The sequence below is a fragment of the Rhamphochromis longiceps genome, linkage group LG3, assembly GCF_057381845.1.
Source record: "Rhamphochromis longiceps isolate RC_006_pf linkage group LG3, R_longiceps_female_GT1.1, whole genome shotgun sequence".
In the NCBI taxonomy this organism is placed as follows: domain Eukaryota; kingdom Metazoa; phylum Chordata; class Actinopteri; order Cichliformes; family Cichlidae; genus Rhamphochromis; species Rhamphochromis longiceps.
The window spans coordinates 60,107,043-60,121,125 of record NC_140559.1 but is presented as its reverse complement, the minus strand read 5'-3'; the positions used below and the strand labels follow the sequence as shown (position 1 = coordinate 60,121,125).

The 14,083-nt window shown below is 39.0% G+C and overlaps 1 protein-coding gene and 1 non-coding gene across 3 annotated transcripts in view; both read right to left on the bottom strand.

Moving 5' to 3' along the window:
* The window catches only part of LOC146675501 (protein NLRC3-like), a 507,908-nt gene that overhangs the window by 371,372 nt on the left and 122,453 nt on the right, over nucleotides 1-14,083 (bottom strand). The gene's annotated exons all lie outside the window — the stretch shown is intronic.
* On the bottom strand, nucleotides 58-131 carry trnai-aau (transfer RNA isoleucine (anticodon AAU)). Its single transcript has one exon. It is a non-coding gene; the product is annotated as a tRNA-Ile (tRNA).

Sequence of the window (14,083 nt, the reverse complement as noted above, 5' to 3'; positions counted from 1 at the left end):
CCCACCAAATAAAATCCACAATCTATCACCAGACAGCACCTTGGATGGCTGCTGGAATGGCCAGTATGGGGATTGAACCCATGACCTTGGCGTTATTAGCACCACGCTCTGACCAGCTGAGCTAACCGGCCTACAACTTGTGTGTAAACTGATCCTTTTGTTGACTAATATACCAAAAAAGAGGGTGGAAGAACTGTTAAGAACACAAGAGAAATGTGTGTTTACAAGAAATTACTTCAACATAGTGGAAAAAAAACTTGAACCCATGACTTTGGCATTATTAGCACCACGCTCTGACCAGCTCAGCTAACCGTTGATGGAGGAATTAACAGTGAAGTGAGGAAGTAATTATTGAAGTTAACTCAGAAAGATCAATTAGAGAAAAAGAGTCTAACTTAACATCAATGGTACTAAGAGTAACTGTAGATAATATTGCATCTGTGGGATGATTATTGGTAATTTTTTCTCTAATGATAAAAATTTTATTTGTGAAGAAGTTCATGAAGTCATTACTAGTTAACGTTAAAGGGATGGTTGGCTCAAAAGAGCTCTGACTTTTTGTCAGCCTGGCTACAGTGCTGAAGAGAAACCTGGGGTTGTTCTTATTTTCTTCAATCAGTGATGAATAGTAAGATGTTCTGGCTTTGCGGAGGGCTTTCCTATAAAGCAGCAAACTATTTCTCCAGGCTAAATGATGATCCTCTAAATTTTCCTCTCCAGCTTACGAGTCATCTGCTTTAGGGTACGTGTTTCAGAATTATACCACGGAGTCAGGTACTTCTGATTTGAGGCCTTAGTTTTCACAGGAGCTACAGTATCCAGAGTCGTACGTAGTGAGGAGGTAAAATTATTAACAAGATAATCGACCTCTGTTGGGGTAGCGTTTAGATAGCTGCTCTGCTCTATGTTGGTACAGGGCATTGAAGATGATAACAGTGGGTGCATTATATTCTTAAACTTAGTTACAGCACTTTCAGAAAGACATCTACTGTGATGACATCTACTCCCCACTGCTGTGTAATCAATCATTGCAAATGTAAATGTAAATTTTCAGCTCAGGATGGTAACTCCTAAATTCCAGCTGCATTGTGCTCCTCAAAGAAGCAGAAATCCTTGTTGCACAAACAACAAAAACAAAGTTCTGGTTGTGTAGGGGGGGGGCTTCCAGATGTTGAGCAGCTGCACTGTTTCCCTGTCTTTTGTTCCTTCTTCCCACTAAAGAAATATTCTTTAATAATATATTAATGTTCAAAGGCAAAGAGGAAACACACACTGCATACTAAAGTGTGTGTGGAACATGAGGACACATCACCATGGCAGAGCACCCGGTATGGATTGCAAACCATGATAAAAAACACTGACATGGAGTGCACATTATCTGCAGGTTTCCCCAGGGGGAAATTAGACTTATGTGGCTGCAGCTCACAAGTTCTTGTTTTTATAGTTCTGTGTAACAAAAATAAAAGTAATGTTAACATTGCTGTTCACAAAATTTATAGCTGTAATAAAATTCTACTTTATTTCTTCACCTGCAGGAAGTGTAGTCAGCTGATTTTAATGCCATTTTTAACATATGATGATTGATATTTTGGTTTAAAATGATCAAATGTGTCCTGAAGCTGGGAGGTTAAATAAATCCAGTCTGGTGTGTGTAAAATAATCAGCTGTAGTTTGTTTCATAGGTTCATTTTCTGCAGAGACAATGTAGACTGACAGTCTCACAACTCTGTCTCAAGCCAGGCTGTGAAGTAATCATGACCTTTAATCTATAGATTCATAATCCACGACACAAAGTTTGTATTCATGGAATTGAAATTGAGGTTTTATACTTTTAAGTCATTAAAAAAGCACACACTTGGATAATGGAGGGGTATCAGCAGAATAAACCAAATTGTTTTCTCACACAGGGCACTCACATATTTTTTTTTTCTACTTGTTAACTACATTATTAATTTTACTAGCAGGGAATACATCCTCGATTAGATTAGAAAACATCTATGGAATGATACTGGAATAAGCAAACATTTAGGCCTGAGACGACATGTAAATGAGAGCAAACAGCAAGATCATTTAATGGGGTTGAGATGTAGAAAGAATGGGTTGGTTTGAAATACAACGGTTAACCTTTTTTTTCTTGACTGCCATGGTCATGCCTTTGTGCTCACATGCTCTCTTTCGTGCCCTTTTAACACTTTGAAGCATTTATTTATTATTTATTATTTAATTTTATTTTTATATTATGTTTTTATATTATATATATTTATATTATTTTATTTTTTTCTGGAGTCAATGTGACATCTATAGAATAATTATGAATTTATTCTAAACAAATTAAAACCTACTGACTGCAGTAACAAGAATATTTAAAACTATTTTTAAATGAAATAATTTGTGTATTATTCTCAGTTTCCTGTTTTCTTCTTTCTGGATAGAATCTCACACCAACACATTCAAAGAGAGATATAAAAAATAAATGTAAACTTTTTTATCACTCTGTGCTGTTTTTTGTTTGTTTGTTTTTTATGTGACTTATTTGTGCCTTTATGGTATTTTATATTCCCAATGCACCCTTAATCAAATGGGTGGAGAAAAAAAATACAAACAAGAAAAACAAGCAAAGCTGATGAACATTTGGAGCCAGACAACACAAGTTGAGACAAGAACACAGTGACAAACCTTGGGTGTATAGTAGAGATTCTTCAGCTTCTGCTCTGTTTGAACAACCTGTAAGTCTGTCTTCTTTTTACCATAAACTTATATATTTATTATATTATAGATCACTTTTTTGTGATTTGACATGTGAAATTCTAGTGTGGCTGGAATCAAATAGTTTGATGAACAGATGACATTTGATATTAAGTATCTGATTCAAAACACTGCTTCACAAACTAATGGATTTTCTACAACAGGAAGTAAATATTTGTTATCCTGATGGGATTAGACTGACAAAATTTATCATGTTAACATATCATAAATCAGTCTGTCAATCACTCAGAAAATTGAAAGATAAATACACAGTCGTCTTAACATCATATTTACACACATTTATGAATTACCAAAAAATGAACTGCTGCCTAAAAACAAACATAATTTTATTCAAAGTGGCGATGTTACAGAAGGTATTCAGTCGCTGGATTTCAGTACAAAATGGGCAAATTTCAGTGGGCAAATTTAGCACAATTTAGAAAAAATACATACATTTAGATATTGTACAAACACAACCCCCTTTTTTCTTAGTTTTAAAAAAACAAAGTATATTGACTCTTTTTCATAAGAAAGTGTATGACAACAGCAGGTAAACAAGAATTACTGAAACAGAAAAATGTATCTGTCATGATCCACTGTTTGCTCTGTTAATCATAACCAACAGAATAGATAAATTGAGCTTGTATTAATTTTTACTTTTATGTGGTCTGTTTTGGTGTTTGGCTTTAGAGACAGTTACAAACACTGGATTTACAATGAACTCTCTTAATGGAAGACTTGGGTAATGATGGTCTCCCTCCTTGAGAGTCTTCCTCACTTGGCTGATGTTGTGATGAAGGCTTTTTTTTACCGTGATAGGATCTGGATCATCCACACGTGTTTTCTGTGGAAGTCCAGGCCTTTCTCTGGTCTTTTCTTCTGTGAATGGACTAAACTGTCGATGTGTCCTCTGCCGATTGACTATTTCTTTCAGAGCTGCTCCACAGGAGGTCAGGGTGTCACATAAACAGCTTTAACTGCACAACGACACATTTAAATCATTTCCACACTTCTTAGTGTGGTTAATTAAAAAAAAATAATGATAAAAAATCCCTAAAACCAATCTAACTCCATTAAAGGTTTAAGGGACTTATTAAAGACAACTCTTTTTTTTACTTTAGTCTTTTTTTTCTTTTTTTTTACAAATAATCAATAAAACCTGTAAAAAAAATATCCACTCTTAAATCTGCACTTTAGAATGTTCCACTAGAGTCCTAAAGTTTTTACTCCTCGTAGCTGTGGGTATATGAGAACCAAAATGTGAACTCACAGGCAGAAAGGATTAAAAAGCTAACCCAAAAATCCAGAGAAGTCAAAAGCCAAAATCCAAATTTCAGGAAAACACACAAGAGAACAACTTCTCAACAGAAAATAAATGCCAGCTTCAATGGCATTTATTGCCAATTTCAAGAAACACAGAAATTTTGGTTGAGTAAAAAATATATTGAATGAATCCTTGAATACAACAGTTCACATGGGGTGCATCTTGGTTTTCAATTACTCTGAAACGGAAACATTTCCAGTATCATGTCATGGTTCCATCTTCTTGTATTGTGATAGTTGAAGCTGTTAATGAGTCACTGAGGCATGTTGGTCTAATGAAAGCTGTGATCTTTGCAGGTTGTTCACATGAAGAGTAAACTGGAAACATTTTACAATAATGGATTTGAGTTTTGTTCATTATGTAGTCATAATCAGCTGATCAGGCCTGAGGTAAAAAGTTGTTTTTTTGTTTTTTTTTCTCTCTAAATAAAAATTCAGGTATCAACACAAACTGTGGCCCAATAATGGAGGCGTTAACTTGAATGTGGTTTTGGAGAACTGTTACAGTCTTGATATCTCATGCAGCTCTGTACAAATTATTGCAACAGATTTAATGTTCAAAGGCAAAGAATGCATTTGAACTACAAATTAAAGTGTGTGTGGAAGTGAATCAATACACTTGAGTTTCACACGGAAAATAACCACAGTGAACTAGACCAGTTCAAACTTGTATAATTACTCAGGTTTGACTAACAGTCAGTTTCTACTGGGCGTTGCTCAGACAAGTACAACACTCACAACCAGGCTCACGTGCACGTTACTATCATCTGCTGGTTTACTCAGAGAAAAACAAATAGTCTGTGTTATATAGCTTGAAAACACGCATCACAGCAACTACAGGGTGGGGTTTGTTGGACTGACAAGCTTTTGTTTGTAGTAAGGCAGGTCTTTATTTTTGAGTGAGATGCAAAGAAAAGTTTAAAAGTTACTAATTTTTGTTTTTACAGCATTACTTGTTGCACTTTTGGGTCTGATAAAATGTTACTATTGACTGCCACTGGCTGGTAGCCTGTAAGAACTTTGGCTTTATTAATTCAATTCAATTCAATTCAATTTTATTTATATAGCGCCAAATCACAACAAAAGTCGCCTCAAGGCGCTTCATAGATACAGAGAAAAACCCAACAATCATATGACCCCCTATGAGCAAGCACTTTGGCGACAGTGGGAAGGAAAAACTCCCTTTTAACAGGAAGAAACCTCCGGCAGAACCAGGCTCAGGGAGGGGCGGCCATCTGCTGCGACCGGTTGGGGTGAGAGAAGGAAGACAGGATAAAGACATGCTGTGGAAGAGAGACAGAGGTTAATAACAGATATGATTCAATGCAGAGAGGTCTATTAATACATAGTGAGTGAGAAAGGTGACTGGAAAGGAAAAACTCAATGCATCATGGGAATCCCCCGGCAGCCTACATCTATTGCAGCATAACAAAGGGAGGATTCAGGGTCACCTGGTCCAGCCCTAACTATATGCTTTAGAAAAAAGGAAAGTTTTAAGCCTAATCTTAAAAGTAGAGATAGTGTCTGTCTCCCGAATCCAAACTGGAAGCTGGTTCCACAGAAGAGGGGCCTGAAAACTGAAGGCTCTCCCTCCCATTCTACTTTTAAATACTCTAGGAACAACAAGTAGGCCTGCAGAGCGAGAGCGGAGCGCTCTAATAGGGTGATATGGTACTACAAGGTCATTAAGATAAGATGGGGCCTGATTATTTAAGACCTTGTATGTGAGGAGCAGGATTTTGAATTCAATTCTGGATTTAACAGGAAGCCAATGAAGGGAAGCCAAAACAGGAGAAATATGCTCTCTCTTTCTAGTCCCTGTCAGGACTCTTGCTGCAGCATTTTGGATTAGCTGAAGGCTTTTCAGTGAGTTTTTTGGACATCCTGATAATAATGAATTACAGTAGTCCAGCCTGGAAGTAATAAATGCATGAACTAGTTTTTCAGCGTCACTCTGAGACAGGATATTTCTAATTTTAGAGATGTTGCGCAAATGGAAGAAAGCAGTCTTACATATTTGTTTAATATGTGCGTTGAAGGACATGTCCTGGTCAAAAATGACTCCAAGGTTCCTCACCGCGTTACTGGAGGCCAAGGTAATGCCATCCAGAGTAAGAATCTGATTAGATACCATATTTCTAAGATTTTCAGGGCCGAGTACAATAACCTCAGTTTTATCTGAATTAAGAAGCAGAAAGTTAGCGGCCATCCAGGTCTTTATGTCTTTAAGACATTCCTGCAGTTTAACTAATTGGTGTGTGTTATCTGGCTTCATGGACAGATAGAGCTGGGTGTCATCTGCATAGCAGTGAAAATGTATGCTATGTCTTCTAATGATACTGCCTAAGGGAAGCATGTATAATGTAAACAGAATTGGTCCTAGCACTGAACCCTGTGGAACTCCATAATTAACCTCAGTGTGTGAAGAGGACTCTCCATTTACATGCACGAATTGGAGTCTATTAGATAGATATGATACAAACCACTGCAGCGCAGTACTTGTAATACCTACAGCATGTTCTAATCGCTCTAATAGGATATTATGATCAACAGTATCGAACGCTGCACTGAGGTCTAGCAGGACAAGCACAGAGATGAGTCCACTGTCAGAGGCCATAAGAAGATCATTTGTAACCTTCACTAAAGCTGTTTCTGTGCTGTGCTGAGCTCTGAAACCTGACTGAAACTCTTCAAATAAACCATTCCTCTGCAGATGATCTGTTAGCTGTTTGACAACTACTCTTTCAAGGATTTTTGATATGAAAGGAAGGTTGGAGATTGGCCTATAATTAGCTAAGACTGCTGGGTCTAGAGATGGCTTTTTGAATAAAGGTTTAACTACAGCCAGCTTGAAGGCCTGTGGTACATAGCCGATTATTAGAGATAGGTTGATCATATTTAAGATCGAAGAATTAATTAATGGCAGGACTTCTTTGAGCAGTTTTGTAGGAATGGGGTCTAAAAGACACGTTGATGGTTTGGAGGAAGTAATTATTGAAGTTAACTCAGAAAGATCAATTGGAGAAAAAGAGTCTAACTTAATATCAATGGTACTAAGAGTAGCTGTAGATAATATTACATCTGTGGGATGATTATTGGTAATTTTTTCTCTAATGATAAAAATTTTATTTGTGAAGAAGTTCATGAAGTCATTACTAGTTAACGTTAAAGGGATGGTTGGCTCAAAAGAGCTCTGACTTTTTGTCAGCCTGGCTACAGTGCTGAAGAGAAACCTAGGGTTGTTCTTATTTTCTTCAATCAGTGATGAATAGTAAGATGTTCTGGCTTTGCGGAGGGCTTTCTTATAAAGCAGCAAACTATTTCTCCAGGCTAAATGATGATCCTCTAGATTTGTGACACGCCATTTCCTCTCCAGATTACGAGTCATCTGCTTTAGGGTACGTGTTTCAGAATTATACCACGGAGTCAGGTACTTCTGATTTGAGGCCTTAGTTTTCACAGGAGCTACAGTATCCAGAGTCGTACGTAGTGAGGAGGTGAAATTATTAACAAGATAATCGACCTCTGTTGGGGTAGCGTTCAGATAGCTGCTTTGCTCTGTGTTGGTACAGGGCATTGGAGATGATAACAGTGGGTGGATTATATTCTTAAACTTAGTTACAGTGCTTTCAGAAAGACATCTACTTTGATAAAGTCTACTCTTCACCGCTGTGTAATCAATTATTGTAAAAGTAAATGTTATCAGGAAATGATCAGACAGGAGAGGGTTTTCAGGAAACACGGTTAAATGTTCAGGTTCGATGCCATATGTTAAAACAAGATCTAGAGTGTGATTAAAGTGGTGGGTGGGTTCTTTTACATTTTGAGAGAAACCAATTGAGTCTAATAACAGATTAAATGCCATGTTGAGGCTGTCATTTTTAGCATCTACATGGATGTTAAAATCACCCACAATAATTATTTTATCTGAGCTCAGAACTAAATTAGATATAAAGTCTGAGAAATCAGACAGAAACTCTGTGTAAGGCCCAGGTGGACGATAGATGATAACAAGTAAGACTGGTTTCTGAGTTTCACAGCTGGGGTGGACAATGTTAAGCATCAGGCTTTCAAATGAATTAAAAGTCTGTCTTGGTCTTTCATTAATTAATAGGCTGGTGTGAAAAATTGCTGCCACACCGCCCCCTCGGCCTGTGCTTCGAGATTTCTGGTAGTTAGAATGGCTCGGGGGTGTTGATTCATTTAAACTAACAGAATCATCCTGCTGCAACCAGGTTTCTGTAAGGCAGAGTAAATCAATTTGTTGATCAATTATTAAGTCATGTACTAACAGAGACTTGGAGGAGAGAGACCTAATATTTAATAATCCACATTTCACTGTTTTACTCTTTGGTTCAGATGTGGATACTGTATTGTTCTTTCTTTGTGATTGTTTATGTTTAAGTTGTTTGTTGCTGGTTTTTAGTTTGTTTTTTGTCTTTTTGGAAGCTGACACAGTCTCTATGGAGATGGGTTTTTGGGGGGGGTAGCAGGAGGAGAGAAGCTGCAGAGAAGCGTGTAAGACTGCAACTCTGCTTCCTGGTCCCAACTCTGGATAGTCATATTTTGGGGGGTTTAATAAATTTGTCCATATTTCTAGAAATGAGAGCTGCTCCATCCAAAGTGGGATGGATGCCGTCTCTCCTAACAAGACCAGGTTTCCTCCAGAAGGTTTGCCAATTATCTATGAAGCCCACATCGTTTCTGGGACACCACTCAGACAGCCAGCAATTTAAGGAGAACATGCGGCTAAACATGTCACTCCTGGTCTGATTGGGGAGGGGACCAGAGAAAACTACAGAGTCCGACATTGTTTTGGCAAAGTTGCACACCGATTCAATATTGATTTTAGTGACCTCCGATTGGCGTAACCGGGTGTCATTACTGCCGACGTGAATTATGATTTTACTGAATTTACGTTTACCCTTAGCCAGCAGTTTTAAATTTCCTTCAATGTCGCCTGCTCTGGCCCCTGGAAGACAATTGACTATGGTTGCCGGTGTCTCTAACTTCACATGTCTGAGAACAGAATCGCCAATTACCAGAGTTTGACCCCCGGCGGGTGTGTCGCCGAGTGGGGAAAAACGGTTAGACACATGAACGGGTTGGTGGTGTACCTGGGGCTTCTGTTTAGGACTATGCTTCCTCCTCACCGTGACCCAGCCGCCCTGATTCCCCAGCTGCTTGGGACCTGCCGGGGAACAGCTAGCGGGGCCTACGCTATTTTCGGCTGCACCAGCTACAGGGGCCTGGCTAGCTGCGGGTGAATGAAGGGTGCGAAGCAGAGTCTCCAATTCAGTAATCCTGGCCTCCAGCGCTGCAAATATGCTACATTTGTTACAGATATCATTACTGCTAAAGGAGGCCGAGGAGTAACTAAACATCTGACACAATGAGCAAGAAATTAAGCCTTAACACATTTGAACAGGTCAGTTAGCTACAGAAACCAAACTGAAGAGCCACTCCCATGATTGATCTGAATCTGGAAACAAAAGGAAATCAAAGTGAATTGAGCTGCGAGTGATAGTGAAAATGCTTCCTCAAAATTAATGTGTTAAACATTATTTGTTGCATAACATGAATCATTTGAATCTGAAAGAAAGAATTTTGTTCCACTTATCACTGCATCATTTTTTTTTGTTAAATACACATGGTGACAAAATGAAGTATGCATTAAGATAAAGTCAAGTAAATAGTATTACGACAACACCAAGAGAAAAACAAAATAAATATCCACCCATCCAAATATGTATCCACACACACACACGTATGAGTATATGGTTATGGCGTTAACGTCATTTTAACAAGATTAACGCTGACAGCACTGATATATATGTGTATCTTACATCATTTGTGTGTCTCTGGATGTATTTCACAAACTCAGCAACTTCCTCATTTTCTTCAATGAAGACACCTTCAAAGTTCCCCTGCTCTGAAGTGCTGAACGAACACAGTGACAGTTGTTTGAAAAGAAACATCAAAATACAATTTTTGTACAAATCCATATTTGATTTATGTCCACAATGCATAACGTACCTTGCATTTGATTGAAAGCGATAAAGCTTGCGGTTTCCATCAACTGACACGGCGAGCATGTCTGGAGTGCAGGCAGGGCAGCTAAAGCATGGCTCCTTGCACATCCTGTCCACTTCACACTTTACAGCACTCCACTCCAAGAAACTTTTGCTGAAGGCATCAGCTGATATTCGGCCAGTCTTTTAAGTAGAGGACAAACAACAGAATATTCAAGGACAGTCATCATAAGATTAGATTAGACTAGATTTCATGTTGTTTTCAAAGCGGTCTGGTAAATCCAAATGACCTTTGACAGGTGCCCACATATACTGCGGGCCGAGGGTAATTCAAAACAATGTAGCAATGTACAATTTGCACTAAAACCTGCAAACACATCTATTGTGTATGTAGTGTGTGACAAAAGAGCAACTTACCATTTATGGTTACAAGAGCCACAATTGCACCGGGTGAAACCTCAACGTTACCTGCTGGGCAGTCACACACAGTCTGGCCTTTGCACAGGCAACAGCCGAACTAACATTAAAACACACAATATATACAAAAAGAATTAGAAATGAACTGATACACAATAAATATACAATAACAGCACACACTCATAGTACATAGCAAGAAATGCATAGGACTTAAAAACCGTACCTATTGGCCTGTGAAACTCTGATGAAGGCTTCAAAAACCCTCCTGTTACTGCCTCTCTGCTGTGCAGGACAAAGCGTGTGTGAACTGCAATATCACAGTCAGCACAAAGGAATGGAAGAGACAGGCAGTCCAGACACCTCACAACTACTTGTTTGCCACACTGACACACACGGTGTGACTGTGGATCCAGAGTAGCTAACATATTGTCTATAAGACAAGGCCTGGCCTCTTTCCACTTTTGCAAGGACACCATGTTTCTGATCTCCCAGTGAGTAGCAGCTGCCTCAGACGACGTCTCACAAGTCATGGCTGCGTCCTCTTCTCCATCGAAGCACCTCAGTTCCACACACTAACAGAAAATAATAAAGAAACTCTTCCACAAAGTGAAAAACACTCTAGGCAGTATGTTTCTTAGGACTGCACAAAAGCCCTGCCTAACTCAACTATAACAACAAATATAAAAGCAAACTTTAAAAAAGGAATCACAACATATAAAAGAAGGTAAAGTACCTTTTGTTGGGTTGACACTGGCAACATAACTAGGTTCTTCACGTGGACATTGATGCTGATCTGCAGACACTGGGGGGAAAAGAGATCGAAGAATATTTACTTACTGAAATTCTTTGGTGAAAACAAGTTGTGAGATAAAATCAATGGTTGTGTGAATACTGACCACATGGCAACTAGTACTTCGACTGGATGATGGTCTTTGAGGAATAAAATCTCCCTGTCTGTCACGTTTTTTCCAGCGCACTGGTCTTGGCTGAGGTTCACTCTGTGCATCATTCTACGCAATTAACAAGAAGAAATGCAACACCTAAAATACAGTCTATGATTAAAGCGTGGTGGGGGCGGCATCACAGGCATGGGCAGAAAAAAACCAAAAGAAAACGTTCATGCTGAGCCACAGCTGTAAAAGCTGCTGGTCATAATATCAGTTTGGATATGTGGTGAGAGGGAAACATGAAGATGAAACCAGGAGATGTCCTTACTGGATCATCAGAGCTGAACAGGTGATGGAGAAACAGGTTTACCTTTCAGGTGACATGAATGAGTTGAAGGGAAGTTATGAACTGTTTCTGAGAGACAAATTACACCAGGATCCTTTTCTATGTAGCTGACAGCTGGTAACTGTGCAGGGGCGGGTCTAGCAAAGTGTTGCCAGGGGGGCAGGTAGGGCATTAACAGGGAGAGGGGGGCACAAAGAAACACTTTTCTTTCTTATTCTCATTTAAAATGTCTCGCTTTTAACAAATAATTATCTGAATCTTACAACCAAAGTTTTTATCTGATGTAAAATGTATAGAAATCATACATATACCAACAAGACTGTACATCACTGTCACAACAGCGTTTGTTTTCATTCAAAGGCTTTATGGCTTTAATACCTGGGGGGCCGGTCTCTAGTCAAAATGCCCGGGCTGAGTTTTTGTCCCAGTCCAGCCCTGGCCAACGGGGAAACAAATGCCGACACTGCGGTGCAAGTCTCGGACGACAGTACACCTAAAGCTGGGCAGACACTGCAATTTTCAAACTGCACGATTGGCTCGCAGGGGTTATAAGTTCGTAGGTCACGATGCAGGTCTCACACTATATCGCCCGATGCTCTGATGCGACCCGAGTGCTCACACTGTGCCTCCATAAAATGAAGCTTATAACAGAAAATCTGTCGCTCGCTCTCCTTCTTTCTTTCACTCACACAGACACACCACCACCATCAACTTTGCTAAATTGCTAATGAAAAACATTGATCAGGCAGCTGTGATTGAGCAGCAGTGTAAATCCAACTATTTTCACGGTTGTTGTGGTCGTGATCATTTTGTGATGCCACATCGAAAAGGCTCGGATGAGCTTTCCAAAGTTCTACAAGTTGTGTCTCCATCGCTTGTGTCCAGATCACACGCTGCACAGCCGTGCTGCTCCGTCTTTTTCACCGACGTTTACGTGTTTGCGCGTGAGCAGTGTGAGCGGCTGCGGTGACACCCTGACGAGCGAGAAATGTTTGTTCCCCTCAGAGAAAGAAAAAAAGGCTGCAAAAGTACAGGAGGAATGGGAAAAGGGAAACACCTGGCTGGAAAAGGTCACCATAACACCTATAAAGCGCACTGCACTGTGTGCCGGCGCACTTTTTCCATAGGCATGCTTCTAGTGGTGGGCACATGAAGAACATGAGGGGCGTGAAAGCTCGGGGAACCCTTAACCAATTTCTTGTCCACCAGGCCACGGCAGAAGCAGATATGGTATGTAAACACTGGTTTGTTTTTTAAACCCTCTGGTTAAGGTTAATATGGGCATGTGCAGTGAATATCAGCGCTATGTGGCCAGAAGTGTGATAATATAATTTATTTTGTGTAATAGACAACTGCAAGGATAGATGATTACAACAAATAGATCACTAATATATAAAAGTAATACATAGATGAATAATGATGATGAGTTAAGATGCGTACTCAAGCGGGTTTACAAATGGGAGCAAAAGCTGAAATAATGCCTCTACTGAAGCCAATTGCACTAAATGCACTAAATGTGCACTGTTACAAGAATATTTTTCTTTCTATTGTTTTCTATTAATTTATATAATTTTAAATTAAGCAGGACAGAGTTCTTTTAAAGAAAGATTTACTTTTATTCTCAAAAGTTAAGCACACTGAAAAAAATGCAATAGGGTGGTTGTTGAATTTGCATAGAATTACTTCATATATCCAGCATGACTAATTTAAATTTCACATCTAAACATATTTTTGTCTTTTAATTTTCACATATTCTTTAAGAATATTCATTCTTTTAGAACAAATCATGTTGAAAAGAAACAAGTTAGTCGTGTTTTATCCTCAAGCTCCGCCCCCTGGAAAGGAAAAATCGGCTGCACTGTCCGCCATTTTTGTCTCTCGCTTTGGAAAATCTACTACCATCTGGAGTTTTACACTTGAAGGTAAATAAGATTTTAAAGCTAATACACCAGTGAGAAAGAGTGTAGACCCTTTATACATGTGGACTTTTACTGGGGTGTTGTTATTTTACAGGTATGTGGGCTGTTTATCGAAAACCATGAAAGGCTAATGTAAGGCTCCAGTTAGCTAATGGTAACCGAAATTATGCGATAAGCAAATTAGTAATTAACATATATAATGTGAGTTAATATTGTTTGTATATTCTTTCAGTCTAAATTAACAGACTATTACAAACTTGCATCGGTGTCTGTAGTAAGTGGTGGTACCTGCAGTGTCTTAACCATTAAACAAGCTAATGTAGGGCTGGGATATGACTAGTTTGTTGAAACGTGTCTGCTGCCAATGTGACTGCTCACACAAGGTAACATTACCAGCACATAGCCACAGCCGCT